The sequence below is a fragment of the Salmo trutta genome, chromosome 18 (assembly GCF_901001165.1).
Source record: "Salmo trutta chromosome 18, fSalTru1.1, whole genome shotgun sequence".
Classification (NCBI taxonomy): domain Eukaryota; kingdom Metazoa; phylum Chordata; class Actinopteri; order Salmoniformes; family Salmonidae; genus Salmo; species Salmo trutta.
Window position 1 is genome coordinate 43,304,842 of NC_042974.1, and position 7,694 is coordinate 43,312,535.

Consider the following 7,694-nt stretch of genomic DNA (forward strand, 5'->3'; position numbering starts at 1 on the left):
CTGCATCAGTATGATAAGACATAGCTCTCCTGCCTCCTACACTGCCCAATATGAGTGCTGTAGCTTCTCTCAGGTCTGACAGTCAGCCCAGACAAGTAAACACTCACATTTACACTTAGAAAAAGGCTGTACATTTGTAATCAAGATCCCAGGAAGAGCAGATAATGGTGGAACCTGAAGTATTTTCATCAAATGTACTCCGTAATTGCCTTATTCGAACCCTGTAGATTTTATAATTAATTTTAAGGGGAAAAAGCTTGAACTGTCCTTGTTGTACCGACAGTGGGAGAGGAACCTTCAAGAATCTTAATTTGTTTCCTGTCATATTCCCAGAAAATTGCAGAAGCCTGGGTCTGGTGACGCACTGAGGCTTATCCTGTTGGACCGAAGTTTATCATGCTGATGGAGCTGTATTGAGTTGTATTCACATCCCCTTGGTTCCTTTCCTGAGCTGTCTTTCTCTTTGTCCAACAGCAGGCAAGGTAGGTAGGTAGATAAGAAAATGCACATACAGTACCAGTCAAAAGCTTGGACACACCTACTTATTCCAGGGTTATTCTTAATTTTTTACTATTTTCTACACTGTAGAATAATAGTGAAGACATCAGAACTATGAAATAACACATATGGAATCTTCTAGTAACCAAAAAGTGTTAAACAAATAAAAATATATTTTATATGTGACCGACCGGCTCAAATCGGTCTTATGTAGCAAAATGTTATAAAAGGATGGATAAAAGTAGAGACTCAGAGCTACAAAATGGTATATCATTCACTACAGTTGAGGAACAATGGGAAAGTAATTTTGCTTTAAAAGTTGACAAACTTGTAAACTCACTTTTGAGAAAAATGGCCTTTGAATCGTTTGGTACTACGACTGGAGAGCCCTTCTTTGTCTACGCCCATTCAGCATCATTCACACCCTCTTAAGTTTTAGCCCCACCCATCTCTTTAAGGGTTGATCCGGGCATTCTGTAGTAACAACAGAAGTGAAGCACTCTACCAACCTCAAAAATCGTTTCCCTTAGAAATCGCAGCCTAAATAAATTCCTCACAGAGTGCAAGTAACAGACACATCTCAACATCAACTGTTCAGAGGAGACTATGTGAATCAGGCCTTCATGGTTGAATTTCTGCAAAGAAACCACTACTAAAGGACACCAACAATAAGAAGAGAATTGCTTGTGCCAAGAAACACGAGCAATGGACATTAGACAGGTGGAAATCTGTCCTTTGGTCTGATGAGTCCAAATTTTAGATTTTTGCTTCCAACCGCCGTGTCTTTGTGAGGTGAATGGATGATCTCTGCATGTGTGGTTCCCACCATGAAGCATGGAGGAGGAGGTGTGATGGTGCTTTGCTGGTGACACTGTAATTTATTTAGAATTCAAGGCACACTTAACCAGCATGGCTACCACAGCATTCTGCAGTGATACGCCATCCCATCTGGTATGCGCTTAGTGCCACTGCCATTTGTTTTTCAACAGTACAATGACCCAACACACCTCCAAGCTGTGTAAGGGCTATTTGACCAAAAAGGAGTGATGGAGTGCTGTATCAGATGACCTGGCCGCCACAATTACCCAACCTCAACTCAATTGAGATAGTTTGGGATGAGTTGGACCGCAGAGTGAAGGCAAAGCAGCCAACAAGTGCTAAGCATATGTGGGAACTCCTTAAAGACTGTTGGAAAAGCATTCCAGGTGAAGCTGGCTGAGAGAATGCCAAGAGTGTGCAAAACTGTCAAGGCAAAGGGTGGTTACTTTAAAAAATGTCAAATATAAAATATTCATTGATTTGTTTAACACTTTTTTGGTTACTACATGATTCCATATGTGTTATTTCACAGTTTTGGTGTCTTCACTACTATTCTACAATGTAGAAAATAGTAAAAATCAAGAAAAACCCTGGAATGAGTAGGTGTGTCCAAACTTTTGACTGGTACTGTACATAAAATTCACATTTCCATTCCATGCAGTGGGTCACCAATAAGAGAGACAAGAGCTGTAACAGGATATTCTGGCTAAGACGTTTTAATTTTCACATTTCCCTTCTTGCCTACTGCAGGTGTTAGAAGTCTCATTAAATGCTGAAACCATTTGTAATTAGAACACACAGTGGCAATAAGCATAGCAGGAGCAATGCTCTTTTGAGTTGAACCTGTGAACAAGGGCGTATAAGCCGAGGGGGACCAGGGGGACATGCCCCCCTACCCCAATGTTAGAAGCAGGTCAAATGGTCACCCCTAATAAATAAAACATAAAAACGATTTTTAGATTTTAAGTGAGGATTTTTTTTATGGAGGTAAATGAGAATGTCAAATTTGGTCAACAAAAAAATGTTACTGCTCATTTGCTATGTGAGGCTTATATCATTGAATAGAAGTTTCATAATGGTTCGATTGTTACAAATGCACTGATATAAGTGGACAAACTTGGCATTTGACAAAATTACTTCACATCGGAATTGTGCCTGTTGTCATAGAGATACAGTAGATACAGTGGGGAGAACAAGTATTTGATAACCTGCAAAATCGGCAGTGTTTCCTATTTACAAAGCATTGAGAGGTCTGTAATTTTTATCATAGGTACACTTCAACTGTGAGAGACGGAATCTAAAACAAAAATCCAGAAAATCACATTGTATGATTTTTAAGTAATGAATTTGCATTTTATTGCATGACATAAGTATTTGATACATCAGAAAAGCAGAACTTAATATTTGGTACAGAAACCTTTGTTTGCAATTACAGAGATCATACATTTCCTGTAGTTTTGACCAGGTTTGCACACACTGCAGCAGGGATTTTGGCCCACTCCTCCATACAGACCTTCTCCAGATCCTTCAGGTTTCGGGGCTGTCGCTGGGCAATACGGACTTTCAGCTCCCTCCAAAGATTTTCTATTGGGTTCAGGTCTGAAGACTGGCTAGGCCACTCCAGGACCTTGAGATGCTTCTTACGGAGTCACTCCTTAGTTGCCCTGGCTGTGTGTTTCGGGTCGTTGTCATGCTGGAAGACCCAGCCATGACCCATCTTCAATGCTCTTACTGAGGGAAGGAGGTTGTTGGCCAAGATCTCGCGATACATGGCCCCATCCATCCTCCCCTCAATATGGTGCAGTCGACCTGTCGCCTTTGCAGAAAAGCATCCCCAAATAATGTTTCCATCTCCATGCTTCACGGTTGGGATGGTGTTCTTGGGGTTGTACTCATCCTTCTTCTTCCTCCAAACACGGCGAGTGGAGTTTAGACCAAAAAGCTCTATTTTTGTCTCATCAGACCACATGACCTTCTCCCATTCCTCCTCTGGATCATCCAGATGGTCATTGGCAAACTTCAGACGGGCCTGGACATGCGCTGGCTTGAGCAGGGGGACCTTGCGTGCGCTGCAGGATTTTAATCCATGACGGCGTAGTGTGTTACTAATGGTTTTCTTTGAGACTGTGGTCCCAGCTCTCTTCAGGTCATTGACCAGGTCCTGCCGTGTAGTTCTGGGCTGATCCCTCACCTTCCTCATGATCATTGATGCCCCACGAGGTGAGATCTTGCATGGAGCCCCAGACCGAGGGTGATTGACCGTCATCTTGAACTTCTTCCATTTTCTAATAATTGCGACAACAGTTGTTGCCTTCTCACCAAGCTGCTTGCCTATTGTCCTGTAGCCCATCCCAGCCTTGTGCAGGTCTACAATTTTATCCCTGATGTCCTTACACAGCTCTCTGGTCTTGGCCATTGTGGAGAGGTTGGAGTCTGTTTGATTGAGTGTGTGGACAGGTGTCTTTTATACAGGTAACGAGTTCAAACAGGTGCAGTTAATACAGGTAATGAGTGGAGAACAGGAGGGCTTCTTAAAGAAAAACTAACAGGTCTGTGAGAGCCGGATTTCTTACTGGTTGGTTGGTAATCAAATACTTATGTCATGCAATAAAATGCAAATGAATTACTTAAAAATCATTCAATGTCTGGATTTGTTTTAGATTCCGTCTCTCACAGTTGAAGTGTACCTATGATAAAAAATTACAGACCTCTACATGCTTTGTAAGTAGGAAACACTGCCGATTTTGCAGGTTATCAAATACTTGTTCTCCCCACTGTAGAGGACTCATCATGGATATAACCCGTTTTAGCATGGAGATTGCCACTGAGGGTTTCCACCATTTTAAAGTGGTCAACTGTGTGGGGATTCCTAAGAGTTGGGAACAATCAGCCAATGAAGAAGAATAACATTTACTACATTAAATGGAGATAGCCTCAATAGTGCTGCCCATGCTGTCACAGACGCTATAATGGGAGAAAAAGCACTGTGCACCTCCACCATCATTACTCACCACACCGGGTAAAGTAATTGATGGCAACAACAAAGTAAGTTTAAGTAAAAAAGTGTATGGATGTGAATACACTTTTATATGTTAGTACGAAAGTCAGCAACTATTAGCTTTCTCCTGGCTATGAGCTAGTTTGTCACGGATTCCCCTGGTACTGCTGCTCATTCCGTGCACCAGCTCCAAAGGTCTACGTCACAGGCCTCTAGGCTTCACTGAACTGTTTCATTACACACACCTGGTTCCCATTTCCCCTGATTAGTAATTGTATATAAGTGCCCTCTATTCACCATTGTCTTGTAGGTTACTGTTCCCATGTCCATTGGTCTTGTGTGTGTGCCTGTGCTTTTGTGGTTTCTGCTTTCGTGCTGCGTGTATTGTGTACTCGTTATTACAGGTCTCGTCCCGTGTATTGTTATTATGGGTCTCGTCCCATGTATTTACTAGAGGTTTAACCTCGCTCTTTGTTTGGGTTACTTCCCTGTGTTTTTGTATACGTGTTTGTTTTGGAATTCATCCCCGTGTCTTTCTTGGCATGTTGTATTTTTGGGTGGAGTATTAAAACCCCCTATTACGTATTCCTGTGCCTGTCTCCTATCATTTATACAACGTGACATAGCTTTACATTTACAGTTGAGTCATTTTTAGCTGTGTCAGGTTTAATCTAACTAGCTAGCGCTGGGTAGTTCTGGCTGTGTGAAAAACAGATAGGGAATGTTTTGAAGCCAAGAACTTGCTAGCAACAGAATGACTTGCACAATCAGTGTCTCAGTCTTCATTATAGGGTCAGCAAGTTAGCAATGGCTGTGCTACCAGACAAGAAAAGAAAGATGACATAATAGGGTTTTTTCAAAGGAGTGCAAAGGACTGTCAGTAAGGTTCTTGGGATCTGGCAAATGTGAGTGCTTTCAGCTTACAGTGCCTTCGGAAAGTATTCAAACCCCTTGACTTTTTCAACATTTTGTTACAGCCTTATTCTAAACTAGATTACATAAATAAAAATACTCAACAATCGACACACATTACCCAATAATGACAAAGCAAAAACATTTTTGCAAATGTATTAAAAGTATTCAGACCCTTTGCTATGAAACTCGAAATTGAGCTCATGTGCTTCCTGTATCCATTGATTATCCTTAAGATTTACCACCTGTGGTAAATGCAATTGATTGGACATGATTTGGAAAGGCACACACCTGTCTATATAAGGTCCATGAGGTCGAAGGAATTGTCCGTAGAGCTCCGAGACAGGATTGTGTCGAGGCACAAATCTGGGGAAGGGTACCAAAACATTTCTGCATCATTGAAAATCCCCAAGAACACAGTGGCCTCCATCATTCTTAAATGGAAAAAGTTAGGAACCACGAAGACTCTTCCTAGAGCTGGCCACCCGGCCAAACTGAGATATTGGGCAGAAGGGCCTTGGTCAGGGAAGTGGCCAAGAACCCGATGGTCACTCTGACAGAGCTCTAGAGTTCCTCTGTGGATATGGGATAACCTTCCAGAAGGACAACCATCTCTGCCGCACGCAATCAGGCCTTTATGGTAGAATGGCCAGACGGAAGCCACTCCTCAATAAAATGCACTTGGAGTTTGCCAAAAGGCACCTAAAGACTCTCAGACGATGAGAAACAAGATACTCTGGTCTGATGAAACCAAGATTGAACTCTTTAGCCTGAATGCCAAGCGTCACGTCTGGAGGAAACCTGGCACCATCCCTACGGTGAAGCATGGTGGTGGCAGCATCATGCTGTGGGGATGTTTTTCAGCTGCAGGGACTGGGAGACGAGTCAGGATCGAGGCAAAGATGAACGGAGCAAAGTACAGAGAGATCCTTCATGAAAACCTGCTACAGAGCACTCAGGACCTCAGACTGGGGTGAAGGTTCACCTTCCAACAGGACAACGGCCCTAAGCACACAGCCAAGACAACGCAGGAGTGGCTTCGGGACAAGTCTCTGAATGTCCTTGAGTGGCCCAGCCAGAGCCCGGACTTGAACCTGATTGAACATCTCTGGAGAGGCCTGAAAATAGCTGTGCAGCAACGCTCCCCATCCAACCTGACAGAGCTTGAGAGGATCTGAAGAGAAGAATGGGAGAAACTCCCCAAATACAGGTGTGCCAAGCTTGTATCATCATACCCAAGAAGACGAGGCTGTAATCACTGCCAAACGTGCTTCAACAAAGTACTGAGTAAAGGGTCTGAATACTTATGTAAATATGCTATAGCAGTTTTTTTAAATATAAATTAGCAACATTTTCTAAAAACCTGTTTTTGATTTGTCATCAGATTGATGAGGAATAAAAACTATTTAATCAATTTTAGAATAAGGCTGTAACGTAACAAAATGTTGAAAAAGTCAATGGTTCTGAATACTTTCCGAAGGCACTGTAGATGTCTTTAACTTCATCAGAGTGATTATGGGTCATGAAGGTGGGTTCCATGTGTTAAGACTTTGTTTGGTGCTATCATGATCATGGCAGGAACAGAGACTAGGGTTTAATGGCGGGAACCAGGTTACAGAGATTTCTCGCCCAAACCCACTCCCGTTTCCCAGGATAAATAACTGTGAGAAATTATGATAAATTATTTATATGTATAGCGTGACGTGAAATGGAACTGTTAAATTATTTGCAAGGTCTAAATCTGGCTTCTCTATGGCATTTTCTGCTCTGCTATATACATCAACACTCAGTGTGTGTCTATGAGTGCGTGCTCTGTTGTAATAATATATCTTATTTACTTGTTGTTTATGCATACTGTTTATGCTGAAACTGTACACACTACTTTGAAATGCAGTTAATAGGCCTAGAACTGTCTCCCAGTTTTGACTTACTGGCAGGGGCAGTTCTAGGAATTTTCTGATGGGGTGCCAATGGGGGACCAAAAAACAGTCCTGGGTGGCCATGGGAAATCAGCAAATTGTATCACAAATAGCGTTGAAAATTGGATTGAACTACGATCAACTGTTAATTTGTATGTGCCCTCATTTATTAAATAAATACATTTGATCCATGTTGAAGTTAGATACATGTTGAGTGTTGACTCCCCCTCCAAACGTAATAGATGGAGCTATACACCTTTAATGATAGTCCATAACTCCCTTGTGTTTAACAGCCAACCAGTATCACTCGAGGTTGAAGGTCAAGGGGATATGTAAATGAGCGGTCTTACAGTTTGAAGTGTGCCTGCATTAACAGTGTTAATCGTTACCATGCTTCAGATATAAAGCTAAAAGTAATAGTACTTCAGTCTCCATTGAGAAGTTAATTCTACTGTGCCATCTAGAGCAGGACACCAAGGATGCCCCCCCCTCCCCCAAAAGGAAGCGGCGTTACTGCATTTCTGCAAAATGTAAAAGCTCTCAAAAAC